The sequence below is a fragment of the Pristiophorus japonicus genome, chromosome 17, assembly GCF_044704955.1.
Source record: "Pristiophorus japonicus isolate sPriJap1 chromosome 17, sPriJap1.hap1, whole genome shotgun sequence".
Taxonomy (NCBI): domain Eukaryota; kingdom Metazoa; phylum Chordata; class Chondrichthyes; family Pristiophoridae; genus Pristiophorus; species Pristiophorus japonicus.
In genome coordinates this window covers 9,329,717-9,351,840 of record NC_091993.1, presented here as the reverse complement: position 1 = coordinate 9,351,840, position 22,124 = coordinate 9,329,717, and the positions used below count along the sequence as shown (strand labels likewise).

Sequence of the window (22,124 nt, the reverse complement as noted above, 5' to 3'; positions counted from 1 at the left end):
CTCGAGCCTGCTTAGCATGGCCACCAATAGTTGAGCAATTATAATCAGAGATGTGCAGGAGGGCAGAAATAGAGGAGCACAGACATCTCTGGGCGGGGGTTGGGGGGGGGGGGGTTTGTGGGGCTGGAGGAGATTACAGAGATAGGGAGGGGTGATGCCATGGAGGGATTTGAAAATAAGGATAAGAATTTTGAAATTGAGACGTTGCTTAGCCGGAAGCCAGTGTAGGTCAGCGAGCACAGGGGTGATGGGTGAGCGGGACGGTGCGAGTGAGGACACAGGCAGCCGAGTTTTGGATCACCTCTAATTTAAGTAGGGTAGAATGTGGGAGGCCAGCCAGGATATCATTGGAATAGTCAAGTCTAGAGGTAACAAAGGCATGGATGAGGGCTTCAGCAGCAGATGAGCTGAGACAAAGGCAGAGACGGGCGATGTTACAGAGGTGGAAATAGGAGGTCTTAGTTATGCTGCGGATATGTGGTCGAAAGCTCATTTCGGGGTCAAATATAATACGAAGGTTGCGAACAGTCTGGTTCAGCCTCAGACAGAAGTTGGGGAGAGGGATGGAGTCAGTGTCTAGGGAACAGAGTTTGTGGCGGGGACCGAGAACAATGGCTTCGGTCTTCCCAATATTCAATTGGAGAACATTTCTGCTCATCCAGAACTGGATGTCGGACAAGCAGTCTGACAATTTAGAGACTGAGGAGAGGTCGAGAGAAGTGGTAGTGAGGTAGAGCTGGGTGTCATTAGCGTACGTGTGGCAACGGACATTGTGTTTTCGGATGATATCGCCAAGGGGCAACATGTAGATGGTACAAATCTCTCTGGAACAGATACTCTGAGACCATCCCTGAACACATCATTTTATTGTGGCAAACACAATTTCACTCCTAGCAGTGGGCTGCAGCTGAGCACCTGGAGTCTCATGGCTGAGAGCATGCAGAAACCAAGCGCCGGCAGCGGCAGGAGTGTGCGGCAAACCAGTCCCACCCACCCTTTCCTTTAAAAACTGTCTGTCCCACCTGTGACAGAGACTGTAATTCCCGTATTGGATTGCTAAGAACTCATTATTAGAGTGGAAGCAAATATTCCTCGATTTTGAGGGACTGCCTATAATGATAATGACAGTATATATATATTAAAAAGAAAACTGTTTGTAAATTTAAGTAAGGTCTATTCGACGAGTTATAAAAAAAACTAGTGTGTGCGCCTACTGCTGCAGCCCTGTTGAGGAAGGTGCTCAGCTCACCAGCCCAGCCACACGCTTCCTCATTTACTGGTTGCTTCGGCACCGCCGCTGCTGGAGCAGAGAGGAGGAGTCGTGTTACGGGAAGTGATGTTGCACTGACGGAGAAGACCGCTTTTACCCCCACCCTCCAAAAGAGGAAGGATATGAGATTAATTGAAGTGCATTTCAATGCAAGTTTTCGCAGCTTCGGCCGTTTCCGCGTGTAAGCAGCGAATGAACTTGGCTGAGCCCCGGCGGATCGCGGCACCGACATCCACAGGTCCACCCTGTACACCCTCAGTGTACACCCACAGGTACACGCTGGCTTCCCGTTCCCAGCCCCATTTATTTGACTTCTGCCGCATTTAACGTTCTCGAAAGATTTTAATCTAGTTTAAATGGAGTTTGTTTATTGTTGCTGCTGCAATTATTGAATCTCGCTGTTTGCGATGTTGTTTTGTCAAAGTTGCCCCGTCACATTCTGCATAGCATGAAATAACCTGAAAAGGACACATTTGGTTTTTTTTTGCCATTTACGCACAGCTTTCTGAAGTGGACAGGATTGCACCGGCTAAGAATGACGTGGGCTGAGCTACTCGCTCATTGTATCGCGGTTTGGGGTTTTCCCTGCACTTTTTAACTTGGACCCTCCCCGGTCCCCACCGGCCCCCCATTCCCCCTCCCGGCCCGGCCCCCCATTCCCCCTCCCGGCCCGGCCCCCTCCCCAGCTCCCGGTCTGACACTCTGCTACCGCTCCTACAAGTTGTTCAGTGCCCTGACTGACTGTATTGGCTGCAGTCTAGTGTCAGCATCATGCGCCAGATTCCACCAAGACTTCAAAAGAAAGACTTGGATTTATATAGCGACTTTCTCCACCACCGGATGTCTACAAAGCGCTTTACAGCCAATGAAGTACTTTTGGAGTGTAGTCACTGTTGTAATGTCGGAAATGCAGCAGCCAACTTGCGCAAAGCAAACTCCCACAAACAATGTGATAATGACCAGATAATCTGTTTGTTATGTTGATTGAGGGCTAAATATTGGCCAGGACACTGGGGATAACTCCCCTGCTCTTCTTTGCAATAATGCCATGGGATCTTTTACATCCACCTGAGAGAGCAGATAGGGTCTCAGTTAAACGTCTCATCTGGAAGACGACACCTCTGACAGTGCAGCACTCCCTCCTTACTGCACTGGAGTGTTGGCCTAGATTTATATGCTCAAGCTCCTGGAGTGGGACTTGAACCCATGACCTTCTGATGCCGAGCCCCAGCTGACACTTGCACAGTTGGTGCCTTTACCCTGCTCCAATCCCACTTGTACAAGCTGCCTGCTTTTGCATTCGGATGTTGGTGTATTTTTCAGTATATGCCAACCTATTCCACATGTGTGTCATGACCACTTCCCTGATGACACGCTCTGAGTTAATTTGAGGGGGAGGGGAGGGGAAGGATTGCCACACTGGTCCAAAAATGTTGAGCACTTGGCATGTCTACAATATTGGCCGAACCATCCATTAGTCTGTTTTTTAGAAGAAGCTATAAGCTGATTTCTGACATTTTCTCAACACGCTGCCTTTCTGTAATGATTTGTTGGGTTGTTAAAGTATGATAGCCATCTATATGGAAGCTTGGTATTTGTAACCTAGTTTCCTGTGAAGAACTTGCTTTCCTATTAAAGTCATAGGCTTAAAGATTCCACAAAAGGGATGTGTACAGATGTACTACATGGCTGATGGGGCGGCTGAAGTTTCTCGTCGTAGTGCTCCAGCCAGAATGAAGTGTGGGGCTGGCTTGATGGACCAGCTGGTCTTTTCCTGGGGCAGTTCTTGGTATGTTTGTACTTCATTACTGACCATCCCAAAATCTGGATCTGGAACATTGCAAACCAGTGCTTGTAAAGCTATTTATAACACTCGCATCTGACCTGCTTAAAGTGCAGAGTGGGTAACACTCCCCACAACTCACGTGTGCAGCAGCACGTCTTTCACAGACTTCAGTATTGAACAAATTTTCACTTTCATATATTGAATGTGTGTGTGTGTGTGTGTGTGTATGAAACCGGTTGACATTAACCAACTTTTGTTCGAGCATATTTTAACACCCGTTCTCTGTTGTACAGCGAGCAGCAGCATGACGGATACAAAAGGGTTGGGGACCGGGGGAGCCAATTCATTGAAACATTTATTGAAGTGACTGCAGGTCTCTGGTTGGAGATGAATGAGCAGTGATGGGACTGAGAACAATTCTGTCTCCGTCACTGATTTCTACAGCAGTGGTTGTGTCGCAATAGGCAGCAGGGCTATTCCTCATTAACAGCTTACTTGCCTTGCACCACTCCACATGACATGTTTTAAATATTTGATTATAATTACTCTCCCACAATGATACTAGCCAGCCCAACCCACAGGTGCCACCCTCTGCTGCTCCTTGGGGAGGCTTGAGTACACATTCCAATTAAGTCTGGGATTAAAATGTATGCTTACTTACTTTTTTCTTCCTCCCACAGGGAAGGGAAGTTGCATTAGAGTAGACTGGTTCAGTTGAGATAGCACAGGCCGAGGAATGATTGACCAAACTGCCTCCTTCTGTACTGTAATTTTTCTGACCTAAATTGAAATGTTCAGGATGTGGGCCAGGCTGCAGTTATTGCCCACTCCAAGGTGCTGGTGCCTTCACATGCTGGTAGAGAACTGAGTGACTTGCTGGGCCAATTCAGAGAGCATAGAGTCAACCACATTACGTGGGCGGGAGTGACATGTAGGCCAGACTGGTGTCCCTGTCCGGAACAACATCAGTGAACCAACTTTTTAATTGACAATCTGGCAGCTTGGTCATTTTTTTTCTTTCTGGTGTCAGGCCACAAATAATTTATTGAATTAATTTTCACGACACGGTGAGATTTGAACTTGTTGGGATGGCTATTGGTCTGGAGCCCTTCTCAATGGGCCTCGTCAACATTTTTTGCTGGTGTCTGTCGCCCCCCTCCACAGGCAGCCTACCCGTTGACGATGACTAATGCTGGGGCACTTGGTTTGTCACCAGACGCCCAAAGGCACATCCTGGGAAGGAGGGGTTGGGTTTGGTGTGGGAGGTAAAAACGATGATTGTGATAACTATGGAGTCAAGGGAGTACTCGTGCTACTCCTGGCTCCACAGAATGTTTTCACATTTTTTCAATAAAGCCTTCCCTTTCATTGGCCGTAGCAGCCACTGAATTGTCCTGAACCAGGTAGGCTGGCCTTGCTCCACCCACTAACCAATTTCTGTGAGGACCTAAAATGGGCATTGGGTCCCTTGCCTAGGTGACCAGCAGGGATGCCTGAAAAATGGTCTGACCCCATTTCTTTTTTTTTGAGGCATCCTAGGATGTTGGTCCCTGAAATTGGGCCTTGTTACACCTGTAAGATTGGTGCACTTTCTACCTTGCTAACCTGGGTTGTTAGTCCAGTGACAAACTACCACATTACTGTGTTCAATATTCAACTCTACTGTTCTGAAGATACTGGATTTTTGGCGAATGGTGCTTACAGCTGTCCACAGACTTTTCGTGGGCTTTTGAGCAGAACTTGCATTTACTCAAGATCCTTTTGAGCATGGCACTCTCTACAGGCAATCTGTGGCGTGTATGAGAAGGTCAAGCAACAGCGTGTCTCCTCAACCGATCAGATTGAAGAATCCTCACCTGAGACACGCAGAGTCCAAATCTTCAATCTAAAATCATGCACGGAAGCCAAAATAAAGTGATGGAAAAAATTGTGATTAAGAGCTAGATAAGGGAGAGAAAGGAAAAAGTAAAACATTCTTTTAATTTTAACTTTTAAAAAAGAATAGGCAACAACAATTTACAATTTGAAGGAATGAGACTCCACACTTGTAAAAGTTCATTTTCAGTGCCAGAGAGGTTGTTTGACAGTAATTAAGATTTATCAGGTTGTTTAAAAATTCACTGACTTGAATACAGACGCTCTAAACTTTTTCTGGCATGTTTAGTGGGTAAGTACTTCAACATCAAGGATGTGGTGCAGCAAAGCTTGTGGAGGAACAACAAATCGGACAGCAACTTCCTGATTTCCACCTTTAAATGTGCATGTGCGGCCGACTGAGGTTGCTGTCCGATTTACTGCATAATAACAGTGAGCGCTGATCGCCTCACGTTATGCTTAACGCAAAATCTGTGCCATTAACTCCAGGATCTGCCAATTGAATCTGATGTCCACACATGCATAGTTCCATTTGGGAACTGGATAGTGATAGTTTTTCTTTCTTCACCTCGAGCTACTCGAGCCCCAAACCGAGAGCTTCAGCCCGATCACACAGTCCCTACCAGTGACCCAGCAGAGATCTGCTAACGTGTGAGTGTGGCTCAGCTGCTCACTGAGCTGTCAAGAAAGCCCATGATTTGTTTATGGCTTTGCTGCTGTAGTTTCCAGGCAACCTGTGGCTGACCCGAACTTAAAGAATGCAAGTGGTACTGTTAAAGAGCATACTTAAATTACTTCCTCCTTCCCATTGCAACAGTATATTTTCAAATCCAGTTAAGGCTTCTTTGCTTAGTGGGTACTCTTAAGCTGGTCAGCTGTAAGTGAGTGACTGCCTTGGAAATCATTGCTTGATGTCCTTTTATTATTCCGGCTGCTGATTTGGGAAGTATTTTAGCTGGAAGCAGTTAGTAACTGGCCCCTGTTGCCTCCAACAACACTCAAGCTCGACACCATCTAGGACAAAGCAGCTTGCTTGATTGGCACCCCGTCCTTCACCTTAAAGATTCACTCCCTGCACACCGTGGCTGCAGTGTGTACCATCTACAAGATGCAGTGTAACAATTCGCAGCACCTCCAAAACCTGCGACCTCTGCCACCGACAAGGACAACAGATGCATGGGAACACCATCACCTCCAAGTTCCCTTCTAAATCACACACCATCCTGACTTGGAACTGCATCTCTGTTCCTTCGTCGTCACTGGGTCAAAATCCTGGAACTCCCTAACGGCACAAAGGGACTACCTTCACCACATGGATTGCAGCGGTTCAAGGCAGCGGCTCACCACCTCCTTCTCGGGGGCAATTAGGGATGGGCAATAAATGCCAGCCTTGCCAGTGATGCCCAGATCCCAGGAGTGAATATTTTTAAAAAAAAGTGGGCACTGCTCTCCTGAAGGGGCTTGACAGGGTAGATGCTGAAAGGATGTTTCCCTCGTGGGGGAATCTAGAACTAGGGAGCATAGTTTCAGAATAAGTGGTCGCCCATTTAAGATGGAAATGAGGAGGAATTACTTCTGAGGGTCGTGAACCTTTGGAATTCTCTACCCCAGAGAGCTGTGGAAGCCGAGTCATTGAATATATTTAAGGCTGAGATAGATGTATTCTTGAACTATTGGGGTCAAGGGTTATGGGGAACTGGCAGGGAAATGGAGTTGAGGCCAAGATCAGATCAGCCATGATCTTCTTGAATGGCGGAGCAGGCTCGAGGGGGCCGTATGGCCTACTCTTCCTATTCCTTATGTTATGTTCTCTACTGAATTTGGGATCCCAATGTGGTAGGGCGCCATGAGGCAAGGAAAATGAACTCAAAGTTCAATAATTCAGACTTTTCAACAGCGAAGGAGAAAGGATATGGAAATAACTCCCTGTAATGTTGCAGTTTTTGCCGGTTGCAGCTTCACCATGGCACCAACTAGACTCCCCTTGGTCCAGCAGTGTACGTACTGAACTATCGGCTGGAATACCATTTCACCGGTCGATGCTTGCCCATATTGACTCAAGTGTGGGATAAATGTGAATTAACACTACACTTACTAAATATTTTGTGCCCCCCGCCACCCCCAACCATCCATCACCACAACCCCAATAGTTGATCCCAGTCAGTCGGAGAGCCACTGCTCTCCATGATAAATTATCATGGACAATGGTTTAGTTACAATGAAGAATTTGCATTGGAAGTAAAAGTTCCACGGAAGTGTTACTGACTTTCTGTTGCATCTGATGCTGACTGAGGTGGTTCACAGTGGGGCGGTGTAGCTGTGTATTCGCTGTCAGAGGCAGATAGGGTGTTGAGTTGTGGAGCGTTCATGAATAATTGTTCAGGCTGCTAACTTGAAGGGACTATGTAACACCCATGCACACGTATGCCTCAGAGAATTGACCAAACCAATGAGGTGGGGGAGACTAAAATGAGATGGTGTTTAAAGCAGAGGAGCCAGGGAAGGACCGAGCAGAGGGAGTTTTAATCTGCATTTAGCTGTGCTGTATCGGACATGGGCATCCTTGATGCAGATACTGGGTAACTGAAATGGGAAGAACTCCGCTCCTCTGCACTAATATTTCTCAGCTTGAGAAACTAAAGAACTTATTTTATATTAAAAATGCAGGGTTTGCTGGTTATCTGCGGAATGCTGGGGCACACAGATTATTTTCGAATCGATTATTGTTCTGGAACTGCGAGCAAGCTCGTGCTACTTCTCGGGTTGCCATGTTTTATCATTACTTGGGATGGGTCGGTTTTTTTTTGAACGTCATTGAAAAATCTCAAACAAAGCCACTTCAGAAAAGAGTTGTGGGGGTGGGGGGAGAAAAGCAGATTTTTGGTGGTCAGTTTGTGTTTTACAAATTCCTGGACAGCCCTTCCTGAACTATGTCCAAAGCTTGAGGTAAAAGCTTGTGCAGACCATGGATTTGGGAAATTGCATTTCGTGCCCTGGTCAGGCTGCGTGCTCAAACTGCTCGCCGTCTAATTCGTTCAAACAGTAAATTTAGTTGGGCATCTCCAGTAATTGTTGCCTCGATCACTCTCGGTTCTGGAGGCAGTAATGTTGCCTCGATCACTCTCGGTTCTGGAGGCAGTAATGTTGCCTCGATCACTCTCGGTGCTGGAGGCAGTAATGTTGCCTCGATCACTCTCGGTGTCGGAGGCAGTAATGTTGCCTCGATCACTCTCGGTGTCGGAGGCAGTAATGTTGCCTCGATCACTCTCGGTTCTGGAGGCAGTAATGTTGCCTCGATCACTCTCGGTGTCGGAGGCAGTAATGTTGCCTCGATCACTCTCGGTTCTGGTGTCGGAGGCAGTAATGTTGCCTCGATCACTCTCGGTGCCGGAGGCAATAATGTTGCCTCGATCACTCTCGGTTCTGGAGGCAGTAATGTTGCCTCGATCACTCTCGGTTCTGGAGGCAGTAATGTTGCCTCGATCACTCTCGGTTCTGGTGTCGGAGGCAGTAATGTTGCCTCGATCACTCTCGGTGCCGGAGGCAGTAATGTTGCCTCGATCGTTCTCCAGAGCCACTGCCAATGACGGGGGCCACCAATTATCAGATGAAGCTGGCAGGGGAATTTGAATCTTTCTCTGGAACAATGGAGTTGTGCCTGTGAACCTTCTCTCACCTGTTGCAGTTACTTGAATCCTGGCGACTAGTTCTTTAGGCTAACAATGTAAGTACAAGAACATCAGGAAATCGCATGTTGTCTTTTGCTGAGTGATGATCTCATCGGGCCGAGGTTGATCAAAGGCAAGTTCCGCCCATTTACTGTCAAAGACCGCTGAGATCCTGATGGTGCTTTGAGCGGAGCTTGCCTTTGATCGGTTTCGGCCCGATGTCACTAATGGGTTCTGCTGAGGTAGATATGTGGAATTCAGGACTTTTGTTTGGAACAAGATACTATTGTATGGGCGGGTTTAATCATTTCTGGTGAATTGTCATTTTATGCCTTATATGATGGTATTCGTGGGTCCCCCCGACCTGTGTGAGAACACCAGCGCAGGTTGGGGCGATAAATAGAGCTGGAGCACTGGGCCCTGCAACATTGTGGCGGAGGTGCGGCGAATGAGGGTGTGGGGCCCAGGGGCAGCACGGACCTGCCCACACTGCACTTCATTGAAACATCTGTGAACTCTCGTGGAAGCAAGTCATCCTCGTTCGAGGGACCGCCGATGATGTATAAACATTTTTTCACTGTGAAAAGAAAGTACCCACCTGAACCACCACAGTGACCAGATTACCCATGAAAATAAGATTTGCTTCTGGTACAAGGCATAGAATTCAAGCTACCTGGTCTGTATAAGATGTCCAGCTATCACAAAAATGTAAGTTTTGGCTTGTTGGTTGGGCTCCGCAAGGACCTATGCCCCATATCTCCTAAGTCTCAAAATGGTATCTGACCATCTACCGTTCTTGCCTTCTGCAGTTGTTTGATGGGAATTGATGCACAGATGTGCTTTTAATTTAATCTCACTTTTTTGACGGGTTGTCCATGACACCAACGTGCTTTCAATCAACATAACAAAAAAACTGATTATCTGGTCATTATCACATTGCTGTTTGTGGGAGCTTGCTGTGCACAAATTGGCTGCTGCATTTCCTACATTACAACCGTGACTACACTCCAAAAGTACTTCATTGGCTGTAAAGCACTTTGAGATGTCCGGCAGTCGTGAAAGGCGCTATATAAATGCAAGTGTTTTTTCTTGTGGTCCTGTGCCTAACAGACCATTTGAAACTAACAGCATATTACCCCTCAGCTTTCAATGCAAATAGTTTTTCTAGACATAAAAAAAGCCACTAAAACATTTTTTCTCAAGGCCAGCATTTAAACCTCCTTATTGCGGATTGAAATGCAGAGCTAACTTTTTATATTTGCATTTTTCAAGCCGTCGCTTATAATGAAACTAAACATTTTCAGTAGATGACCAACTGAAACTGTAGCATTGCTTTTAAATCCAGTTTGATGACAGCTGTGATATAGTTGAAATGGGTTGTATTCTGTTGCTGAATACAAAGGTCTGGCCCCTTCTCCCAAGTTCTGTACATTCTTAGCCGTAACAAAATGTGACTTTTTGTGAGTCACTGCTTCAAATCGCTTTACAAGTTCCTGAAATTCCCTCCCTAAGCCATTCCTTTCCTCTTAAGCTCCTAATCTTTCACCCACCATCCCCTCCACCCTGAGCAGGTGGTGAATTTCCCTCTGCCCTCTAATGACACTCTGTGGTTGCTGAAGTCGACTTGCAGCACAACTTGGTCACTTTGTAAAATGTAGTTTGACAAGTGAAAATGTTGCACTTTGCTTTTCTTGTGATTACATTCTGAATATTTGTTTGTGGTCTTCAAGGAGGAAAACAAATCTCTACTTTTATTTTGAGCAAGGAGAGTTCTAGGTGACCAGGCTGGAATTTAGCCACAAGTGATTGTTTCGTAAAAATGAGTCCAATTGCAGAGATTTTTGCTGAAATAAAAGGCAGAATATCCATCAGAACAAGTCCAATTTGGATTGGAAAGTGGAGTAAAAGAAAATCTTGCATTTATATAGTGCCTTTCGCTACTATAGGATTCTTCAATGTGCTTCACAACAACAATAATAACTTGTGTTGATATAGCAACTTTAACATAGTAAAATGTTCCAAGGTGCTTCACAGGAATGTTTTAAGATAAAACAAATAAATTTGTCTCCGAGCCACATAAGAAATTATGGCAGATGACCAAAAGCTTGGTCAAAGAGGTAGGTTTTAAGGTGCATCTTAAGGAGGAAAGGGAGATAGAGGCGGAGAGGTTTAGGGAGGGAGTTTCAGAGCTTGGGACCCAGGCAACTAAAGGCACGGCCACCGATGGTTGAGCAGTTATAATCGGGGATGCTCAAGAGGGCAGAATTTGAGGAGCGCAGATATCTCGGGCAGGGATGGTTGTGATGCTGAAGGAGATTAGAGACAGGGAGGGGCGAGGCCTTGGAGGGATTTGTAAACCAGGATGAGAATTTTGAAATCGAGGCATTGCTTAACCAGGAGCCAATGTAGGTCAGTGAGCATAGGGGTGATGGGTGAGCAGGACTTGGTACGAGTTAGGACATGGGCTGCCGAGTTTTGGATGACCTCAAATTTACGTAATCAAGTAATTTTTTGAAGTGTAGTCACTGCTCTAATGTGGGGAACACGGCAGCCAATTTGCGCACAGCAAGCTCCCACGAATAGCAATGAGTTGATGACCAGCTAATCTGTTCCAGTGATATTGATCGAGTATTGGCCAGGACACTGGGCAGAACTTTCCTGATTATCTTTGATACAGAGCCATGGGAACTTTTGGGGCCACCTGAACGGGCAGACCATCCATGTCATCCATGAGACGTCTCATCCAAAAAGTGGCACCTCCGACACTGCAGGGTCTCTCAGTAATGCTCTGGAGTGTCGGCCTAGATTATGTCTCTGGAGTGGGACATGAAGAAAATACCTAATCTCTTTCTTTCCCTTCCAGCTGCACAACACTAATGCATCACCGAGCAACTTTCTAGTCAGGCCCACGTGCAATACTGCCAAAGTGTGTGCATCATGGTGTGCACATAATTTCTCCCCAAAATATTGTTGGCTTGAAAAGTTGCTTCAAGGTGGCAAATCGTCCAGAACCACAGCATCAGTTTCCACATGTACGCTGATGTTGGACAAGCAGTCTGACAATTTAGAGGCCGAGAGAAGAGTCTTGAAGCGCTTTACAGCCAATGAAGTACTTTTTGGAGTGTAGTCACTGTAGTAATGTGGGAAATTTAATCTAACAGCTTGCATGTATACAGCGCATATAACGCAGTAAAGGCTCCAATGCACTTATTAAAATATAATGTGTTGTGTGTGAAAACCAGTAAATTGTTCAGCCACCTTCACGGATTTGAAACGTAATGCAGTACAGGGTATTTGAAGATGCTTTCTTTATCCAGGTACGATCGGGTTTAGGAACCTTCAGACTAGCCAAGGCCTTTTATGAAACCTGGGACATTTTTTGCTTTAATCACAAACTAAAGAAATGGGTCTAATCCCCATGGGAGCCTGATTTCTGATCATTCTGCATTAATGGTCGTAGTTTTTAAAAAAAAAACGTAATCCTTTACATATTAGTGACTTATACACTGACGGACCTTGGGCTCCTGTATTTGCCGAGTCTGAAGGTGGCTTGCTGCAGCAGTATCAGCGGTTTAGCGTACACCTTCAGTGTAAGATTTCCAGCTCGACAGTCATGCTATATATATCCTGTTAGAATGTTTCTTTTTATAAGAATCAACCCCTTGGACTGAATACAAGCCTTTATCTTTCATCTCAACTCGTTCGTTCTGTAACTTGATTTGGCAGTATTGTTTGCTATAGCAACCAGTGTAGAACCTTGGAGAAGATTGTGGGCTATAATGAGCATTTAAAAAAAAATGTTCGCCCATTGTTTTATTTTGTAGAAAGACCAACTGTCCCAAAAAGGAACTTCAGGAAACAGTTACTGGTTTTCTGATCTCAGCCATAAGTAATTCGTGACTTCCTTTCTGCTTTGGGCTTCCGGCCTGGGTACAGAGGCTCCATACGTTTGGGTTGATTTCAATTCCAGTCTATTTGGATTGAGTTATGTGGAGAATTTACTGGGGAGAGGGGAGGGGTGAAGAGAGCAGGCTTTCTGTATTTGCTTTACTGTCCTGCTGTTCTCCTTTCTTTCTAGGTCTTGTGTCTCCAGGCCCGTTCTTCACCAGTGTCCTCCAGGTAATTCTCAAGTTCCCCCTCCTCCTTTCCCCCTCAGTAACTCTGTGAATTGTTTTTGGTGGTTTTGTGTGCTATGACGACAGTCGAACGTGGACAATATTGAGTAGAATTCCTTTTTTAAAAAAAAAAATGTTCAATGATGAGACATTTTGGGTTTTTTTTTGTTAGAAAGACAAATGGGCTGAATTTGCCCCCTGACTGAGAATAGGCGCACTCACCATTTGTGAAGATTTTTCACCGTCCCAATCCGGGGCGGAGAATCGAGCGATATTCGGGTCTTGGTATTTTTTTTCCGGTCGGAGCGGCAGTGCTGTTTGATCGGGTCGGCCGTCGCTCCGTGTCATCAGTGCGTCACTGATGATGTCAGCACGACGCAGAGGTGCTGCGTCGCACTGATGCGTCACAACCTCCCTCCACTTCAGTTAAAGGGGAGGGCCGCTGCGCGCTCTGCGTGGGGTCTAGTTTGGCCCACTGGGCCAGCAGGGAGGGTTTTGGCCAGGCCAACGGCCCATTACCCAAAAGGGGGTGCCGGGCTGCGTGTTGGTGGCCCGGCCGAACCCGTGGCCACCATTGTTGGGCCGGCCTCTGTGTCGGCTGACAAACAAAATAAAATGGCGTCCGTGGCAGTGAGCCCTCCCCTTTAAGGGGGTGGACACACCACCCAAGCCGATACGGCTTCCCACTGGGGAAAGCAGTCAGTGGCACCGACCGACCAGCGGGCACTCCGCTCCCGTGCGGCAATTTCCCACGCGGGATGGAAGGGGTTCGGCTCGTGCCTGACAGGGCAGTAGCACAGGCGGTACGCAAACCGTTCCTGCTGCTCCCTGCCCGGGGGCAATTCTGGAAGAGTCGGCCCGGCCCCCTCCCTCCCCAAGGTCGCTAAGGCCTGTCCTCTTGGCGGTGGTAATGGGCCTTGAGGAGGGGGGCAATTTCGGACCCTTAACTCTCCAGATGGAGCTTCTTGCGGCAGCTCCTTTGTTTGCTGTAATAACCAGAACTCTTTCCATTGGAAAAACATCCAAATCTGGGATGTTGCGATATTTTGGCTGTGACTTTGTGAACTGAGCGGCAGATTGACTCGTAGTTCACCACAATATTACAACAATTACGGTCCAGGTCTTTGAGTGTCGAGGATAATTGAATCAAGTCTCGTCTATTCCAATGAAACACTTTAATAGCAAATAGTAAAATACAGACCAGAAAACCACACAAACCTCACACCTTGTGTACTATAGCACCCAGTTAAACAGAGGTGGTCAGTATCTGCTCTGGTGTCCTGCTTCAAGTTCCTAACTTGAGGTCCCTGCTTCGCGAGGTGTTGCTCCCAGGTTCTCGCTGGTTGACCAGCCTTTTCTCGATACTTTTTTATTATTCTTAGACTTAGTCTACATGCCTCAACCTGCCCATAGGGTGACTCAAAGCTGAGGCCACAGTCTTCCAGAACATCTTGTGGTAGTCACAAGGGGCCCAAGTTTCGGGCTGCGCTGTCCTGGGCGCCCGTTTTTTGCGCCACAAAGTGCGCCTAAACGAAACTCGCCTATTCTCCAGCTCCCTGCAGGTCCTCTGGAGTCGGGCGCGGTGCAGCACAAGCTGTGGGGGGGCGGAGCCAGGTCCCTGCGCTGAAAACAGTGCCGGGACCTCTGCACATGCGCGCGACAGTGGGCGCGCATGTGCAGTAGCTCCAGGCACCCAAAACTGTGGGAGGGGCCCGAAGCACGCAGCCCCTCAGCTGAATGGCCTCATTGGGGCTGCGTGGATAAGGCTCACCTCCCACCCGGACAACCCCCCCGGTGACCCGACCTCCACTTCCTCCGACCTCCGCGACTCTTTTTTTTTTACCCCCCCCCCCCTCCAACCTCCGTGACACCCACCCCCCCACCCCCGACGGCCGCGACCCCCCCCCCCTCCCCCCCCGGACCCGAGACCCGATGCCACTTACCTGTAAATCCAGCCCGAAGTCTTGGCCCCAGCAGTTCAGCCTCCTTCTCCCTCCTCTCCCCTCCCCTCTCTCCCTCTCCCCTCCTCCCCACCCCCTCCCCCCCTTCGCTGTCAGAAACACAGGCACTGACAGACAGAGAGATAGAGACACACTGGGGGGGGCCCGTCCCAGCACGCTGTTGGAGGACTCCCGGTGCTGCAATCGGTAAGTTTGAAATGTTTTATTTATTGATTTAAAAATTTTTTTAAATTAATTTGTTATTAATTTTTTTGATTGATTTATTGATATAAATGATAAATACTATTGATGGCTCTTTATTTGTAAAACTGAAGTGTTTAATGTTTGTAAACTTCCCTTTAAACCCCCCCCCCCATTCCCTATGCCTGATTTGTAATCTACGCCTGATTTTCTAAGTGTAGACAAGGTTTTTCTGAGCGTACAAAAATCTTCACTTACTCCATTCTAAGTTAGTTTGGAGTAAGTTTTCGCTGCCTAAACTTTCAAAACGGGCGTAAGTGGCCGGACACGCCCTCTTTTGGGGGAAAAAAAATCTGTTCCAAACTGAAACTGTTCTAACTGACTAGAACTGGAGCAAACTAATTGCCGAGAATTGCAATTTCTAAGATGCTCCATTCTAAACCAGTTGCTCCAAAAAAACAGGAGCAACTCAGGCCGAAACTTGGCCCCAAGGTATCTCGCGTTTTCTTTGGCCTGATAATGCACCCTATGATTAGATGAAGGTTGGCTGCTTTTGATGATGTGATTATCGCGTCTGGTTCCATTGTGACTTGTCCCATATATGTGACGTGTCTTGACCCTATACTGGCTGAACAGGGGTCTTCACTGCTCATTGGCCTGCCCTCCATCCAAAGCCTGAACTATATGCACCGAGATATTCCATTTCCTCCAACTGTTGGCCCAGCTGGGATGTACACATTCCATTTGTTCCAACAAAACCATTGAGCTATGTATCTGCAGTCTACTATACAGGCTGGTTTGACTCTTGCATATTTTGATTTATCAATAATCCACCCTCCCTAAACCAAACACTTTCTGCTCTGTCGTGTGGCCTGTCAGTGGTGTATATTTTGAGCTTGTTTAGGTTCTTTTTATTTTAGTTAATGCAAATGAGGCAGCCAACCTGGGTTGCTATCTCCTGTGTTAACTCTACAATGTAAATCAATCTCAAAGGATTCCAAGAACTGATCCAGATCGCTGTACTGAGCCATTTATTAACTGTAAAACAATAAAACTTGTTTTAGCATTTATAATCTGCTCAATTAGCCACAGCCCTAAACACAATGTTGAAGGGTTTGGAAGAAGTCTTGTGTGTGTTGTTGTGTGTTGTGTTTGTGTGTGTGTGTTGTGTGTTGTGTGTTGTGGGCACCGCAAGCAGCAATACGAGAGGACTGCAATTCTTTACTCTCTCGTTATGATCAAGTAATTTAGCTGCCCACAGGGTTGTTGTCACGCTAGTGAAAATACTCAGCAATTAATGGCTGGTAGCAGCATGTAGGTTTTTATCTAGAATTCATTCAGCCTTAAATCTTGCATTTAATTGGATGGGTGCTCCAGTGGCTCTTGGCATACGATGGAATATGGAGTCCGATTGTATTTACTGTTCAAAAACCTCAAATATAAAAATTCCTTTATTTAAAGGGGCACTCCTCTTTTAAAATGGCGAATAAAAGATTGTCCTGTGGCTGGTACATGATCTGCCCACTGTTAAGAGTGATGCTGGTTTTGTCTTTCCACAAATTGGGCCATTGCCAGTGCTAAAGGAGCAATGTGGCTTATTTTGAGGCTGCAACAGGTTGTTAAATAATCAGTGAATTTTGCGCCAAATTGTGGTGATTTTTGCATTAACCGTGTTTTAATAATCACATTGTAAAGTGTCTTCACTGGATGTAGGGACAGCTGATCAGTCTGGCGTGATCTGCAAACACGAAGGGTCTGAAATTGGCCCCCTCCATAAGTTCCATTACTGTTTCGAAGAGGCGGGAATGGAGTGGAGGCTTTACCGGCCTGAGAGATGGGCCGACACTTCCGAAATTGCCCCCGGGCCGGAAGCAATGGGAACGAGTTTCTGCTCCACCTGTGTTCCCGCCGCATTGGACACGAGCCGACCCCTTACTGACCGACGGCGACCCTCCTCCCTTTTCCGCCCATCGTGTGGTATTGCCCCGCGCGGTCGGTCGGTGCCCCCGACGGCTTTTTCTATCGGTGCCCTTGTGGCTGGATGATGCAGCCGCCCTTAAAGGGGAGGTCACACCGCCGGCGACTCCATTTTATTTTTTATTGGTGGCTGACTGCCAGGCCGGCCCGGCCGAAACCCCCTCTGGTGGCCCAGTGTTTGCCGCTAAAGTGGCTGCAGAGTTCGCAGCGGCCCTCCCCTTTAACTGATGGGGAGGGACATTGTCACGTGTTAGCGCGACGTGGCGCATCCGTGTTGTGCTGACGTCATTCGCACGCCGCTGATTTAGAGCGTCGGCCAATCCGACCCGCCCCCACTTTACCCACTAGTGGCGGACACTCTGACCTGCCCCCACTTTACCCACTAGTGGCGGACACTCTGACCTGCCCCCACTTTACCCACTAGTGGCGGACACTCTGACCTGCCCCCACTTTACCCACTAGTGGCGGACACTCTGACCTGCCCCCACTTTACCCACTAGTGGTGGACACTCTGACCTGCCCCCACTTTACCCACTAGTGGCGGACACTCTGACCTGCCCCCACTTTACCCACTAGTGGCGGACACTCTGACCTGCCCCCACTAGTGGCGGACACTCTGACCTGCCCCCACTTTACCCACTAGTGGCGGACACTCTGACCTGCCCCCACTTTACCCACTAGTGGCGGACACTCTGACCTGCCCCCACTAGTGGCGGACACTCTGACCTGCCCCCACTTTACCCACTAGTGGCGGACACTCTGACCTGCCCCCACTTTACCTACTAGTGGCGGACACTCTGACCTGCCCCCACTTTACCCACTAGTGGCGGACACTCTGACCTGCCCCCACTTTACCCACTAGTGGCGGACACTCTGACCTGCCCCCACTTTACCCACTAGTGGCGGACACTCTGACCTGCCCCCACTTTACCCACTAGTGGCGGACACTCTGACCTGCCCCCACTTTACCCACTAGTGGCGGACACTCTGACCTGCCCCCACTTTACCCACTAGTGGCGGACACTCTGACCTGCCCCCACTTTACCCACTAGTGGCGGACACTCTGACCTGCCCCCACTTTACCCACTAGTGGCGGACACTCTGACCTGCCCCCACTTTACCCACTAGTGGCGGACACTCTGACCTGCCCCCACTTTACCCACTAGTGGCGGACACTCTGACCTGCCCCCACTTTACCCACTAGTGGCGGACACTCTGACCCGCCCCCACTTTACCCACTAGTGGCGGACACTCTGACCTGCCCCCACTTTACCCACTAGTGGCGGACACTCTGACCTGCCCCCACTAGTGGCGGACACTCTGACCTGCCCCCACTTTACCCACTAGTGGCGGACACTCTGACCTACCCCCACTTTGCCCACTAGTGGCGGACACTCTGACCCGCCCCCACTCCCACCCCTCTCCCCACACAGACACCGACCCTACCGGAAACACAAACCAAAGTGCTGAAAATTGGCGGAGTGTCCGTTCCATGCATTGGGGCAGCCGGAGCACCCAGAAAACCATTGCTGTTTCCTGTTTCGGCTGGAGGGCAATTTCGGGCCCTAAATGTTCCTCCTGTCTCATCTCGCAAGGTGACTTTTTATGTTTAATGACACACAGGAGTTGGTGCTCGGGTCACCTGATCCACTTCGGCCTGGTACCTGATGGAGAATAGCACTAGGTTTAAAAAAAAAAGTGAGCAAGGTGATTGACCAAAGGGTGGCACAGAAGAGTTGTACTTCCACAGCTTTTGATCAGTGCCACAGGCTGCCTCTGCTTGTCTTGCCCAACCCTTTCATTACCGAGGCTGATTCCCCTCCTTCACCTGCTGATTTATAAAATGGAGGGGGAATGGAGGAGGCTGGTCAACAGTCCTAAATGTTTTTTTGGTTTTATTACCTACCCACAGGAAGTCACGGCTTGAGTCATAGAAACATAGAAACATAGAAAATAGGTGCAGGAGTAGGCCATTCGGCCCTTCTAGCCTGCACCGCCATTCAATGAGTTCATGGCTGAACATTCAACTTCAGTACCCCATTCCTGCTTTCTCGCCATACCCCTTGATCCCCCTAGCAGTAAGGACCTCATCTAACTCCTTTTTGAATATATTTAGTGAATTGGCCTCAACAACTTTCTGTGGTAGAGAATGTTTGGAAGTGCTTGATCAGCTGTGTGTATCTGATAACGGAACAGACTCTCGCCCCATTCGATCTGTTCCTGAGCCATGCCAATAAGAACATAAGAAATAGGAGCAGGAGTAGGCCATACGGCCCCTCTAGCCTGCTCCGCCATTCAATCAGATCATGGCTGATCCGATCATGGACTCGGCTCCACTTCCCCGCCCGCTCCCCATAACCCCTTATCCGCTTCTTGTTTAAGAAACTGTCTATTTCTGTCTTAAATTTATTCAATGTCCCAGCTTCCACAGCTCTCTGAGGCAGTGAATTCCACAGATTTACAACCCTCAGAAGAAACTCCTCCTCGTCTGTTTTAAATGGGCGGCCCCTTATTCTAAGATCGTGCCCTCTAGTTCCAGTCTCCCCATCAGTGGAAACATCCTCTCTGCATCCACCTTGTCAAGCCTCCTCATAATCTTATACGTTTCGATAAGATCACCTCTCATTCTTCTGAACTCCAATGAGTAGAGGCCCAATCTACTTAACCTTTCCTCATAAATCAACCCCTTTATCCCCAGAATCAACCATGAACCTTTTCTGAACTGCCTCCAAAGCAAGTATATCCTTTTGTAAATATGGAAACCAAAACTGCACGCAGTATTCCAGCTGTGGCCTCACCAATACCCTGTATAACTGTAGCAAGGCTTCTCTGCTTTTATACTCCATCTCCTTTGCAATAAAGTCCAAGATACCATTGGCCTTCCTGATCACTTGCTGTACCTGCATACTATCCTTTTGTGTTTCATGCACAAGTACCCCCAGGTCCCGCTGTACTGCAGCACTTTGCAATCTTTCTCCATTTAAATAATAACTTGCTCTTTGATTTTTTTCTGCCAAAGTGCATGACCTCACACTTTCCAACATTATACTCCATCTGCCAAATTTTTGCCCACTCACTTAGCCTGTCTATGTCCTTTTGCAGATTTTTTGTGTTCTCACACATTGCTTTTCCTTCCATCTTTGTATCATCAGCAAACTTGGCTACATTACATTCCGTCCCTTCTTCCAAGTCATTCATATAGATTGCAAATAGTTGGGGTCCCAGCACTGATCCTTGCAGCACCCCACTAGTTACTGATTGCCAACCAGAGAATGAACCATTTATCCCGACTCTCTGTTCTCTGTTAGTTAGCCAATCCTCTATCCATGCTAATATATTACTCCAACCCCGTGAACTTTTATCTTGTGCAGTAACCTTTTATGTGGCACCTTGTCAAATGCCTTCCGGAAGTCCAAATACACCACATCCACTGGTTCCCCTTTATCCACCCAGTTCGTCACATCCTCAAAGAACTCCAGCAAATTTGTTAAACATGACTTCCCCTTCATAAATCCATGCTGACTTTGCCTTGACCGAATTATGCTTTTCCAAATGTCCTGCTATTGCCTATTTAATAATGGACTCCAACATCTTCCCAACCACAGATGTTAGGCTAACTGGTCTATAGTTTCCTGTTTTTTGTCTGCCTCCTTTTTTTAAATAGGGGCATTACATTTGCAGTTTTCCAATCTGCTGGGACCTCCCCAGAATCCAGGGAATTTTGGTAAATTGCAACCAATGCATCCACAGTCCCTGCCGTTACTTCTCTTAAGACCCTAGGATGCAAGCCATCAGGTCCAGGGGAAGCGAAATGGGGATTCACCTCATTCGAAAGACCAACTGTAAGTTGCCTTGTAGACAAGGCACTCCAGTTGTGTTTACAATTGACCACACAGTGATATTTCTAAATCAAAGTTGAAATATAATGCCTTTATTTTATTCAGTCCATTAATGAAATGGAAATGGGATTGTTTTTCCAGTTGTATTTACATTAATCCAGGACGGAGGTTTAAATTGGGGAGCTCCATGGGATAAAACATTGTCTTAATTTTATTTCCGATTTCCAACAGCTGCAGTTTTATTTAAAACCAGTCCTTCGTCCGTTCTATTCTCTCATTTCTGCAAGCTGAATCTTGTAGCCAAAGCTTTTGTACCCTTCTGTCATTGAGGCCCAGCCTTGTGGCGTTGGGTATTTTTGATACATGCACCACACGGAGGATACAATAGGCAACAAAACTGCAGATTTTTCCAAGTGTTGCTTGCAAGTGAGACTGGTGCGGTGTGCTGGTTGCAGTACAAGTGTGACTGCTCTAACACCTGTGATGTTTTTGTTTCATTATTTTATATAATACAGGAAGCTGTCTTTAGCAGTTTGAATTGATAATTGGTGGATTTTACACTCGCAGTACAGAAAATAGCATTCTATGCATGTGATTGATGTATATATGCACATACCTCTGCTCTTTCTCCTGCTCACCCCACCCCCACAGTACTGTGAACAGCACTCTGTGCTAAATACTGGCACCACTGCACATTCATGATACTGGCCGCAACATGTTGGCATTAACCCCCTTCATAACGAATGCAATATCTGGGACAAATGGCAAAATACTGCGCATGCTGGAATCTGAAATAAAAACAGAAAATGCTGGAAATCTCAGCAGGGGTCAGGCAGCATCTGTGGAGAGAGAAAGAGTTATTGTTTCGGGTCAATGACCCTTCGTCCGAACTGGAACTGTTATTTGTCTGCCTTGGGGTCCCTCTGACATTTAGCTACAATGACCTGCTGAAATAAGTTACTGGTTTTTTTTGGAGCAACTAGATTTTTTTTTTGGAACAACTTAAAAATCTCAATTCTCCCCATTTAATTTGCTCCAGTGTAATTAAGTTAGTTAGGTTTTTTTTTCCAAAAGTGGGTGTTACCAACTACTTGCCCCTGTTTTGGCCATTAATACAAGTTTAGACAGTTAAAACTTTCTCCAAACTAACTTAGACTAGAGTAAGTATCCACTTTTCTACGTTCTGAAAAACCCTGCGGTGAGTTAAGAGTTCAGCGCAGGTAGCCAGAGATGGGGGGGGTGCGAAGCATTAAACACTAAAGCACGAAACATATTACTTTAACCAATAAAGAACCATATAAACCATAACATTTTAATAAATAATAGAAAATGTAAAATAAATCAAGTAATAATTAGTAAAGAGTCTTGCCTTCCTGACTGGAGCACGCACCGGCAGTGGGGGGAGGGGAGGGGAGGGGAGGGGAGGGGAGGTGTGGGGAGGAGGAGGTGAGGG

The 22,124-nt window shown here is 47.2% G+C and overlaps 1 protein-coding gene across 4 annotated transcripts in view; it reads left to right on the top strand.

The window, feature by feature from the left end:
- The first annotated feature begins 1,343 nt into the window (after positions 1-1,343).
- Positions 1,344-22,124, top strand: part of rab27a (RAB27A, member RAS oncogene family) — a 120,679-nt gene continuing 99,898 nt past the window's right edge. For 2 of the 4 annotated variants that reach the window (XM_070859297.1, XM_070859298.1), the window contains exons 1-2: positions 1,344-1,542; positions 12,678-12,718. The gene's annotated coding sequence lies outside the window, so the exon portion shown is untranslated. The remainder of the gene's footprint in view (positions 1,543-12,677; positions 12,719-22,124) is intronic. The other 2 variants (XM_070859300.1, XM_070859301.1) reach the window with 1 other exon arrangement.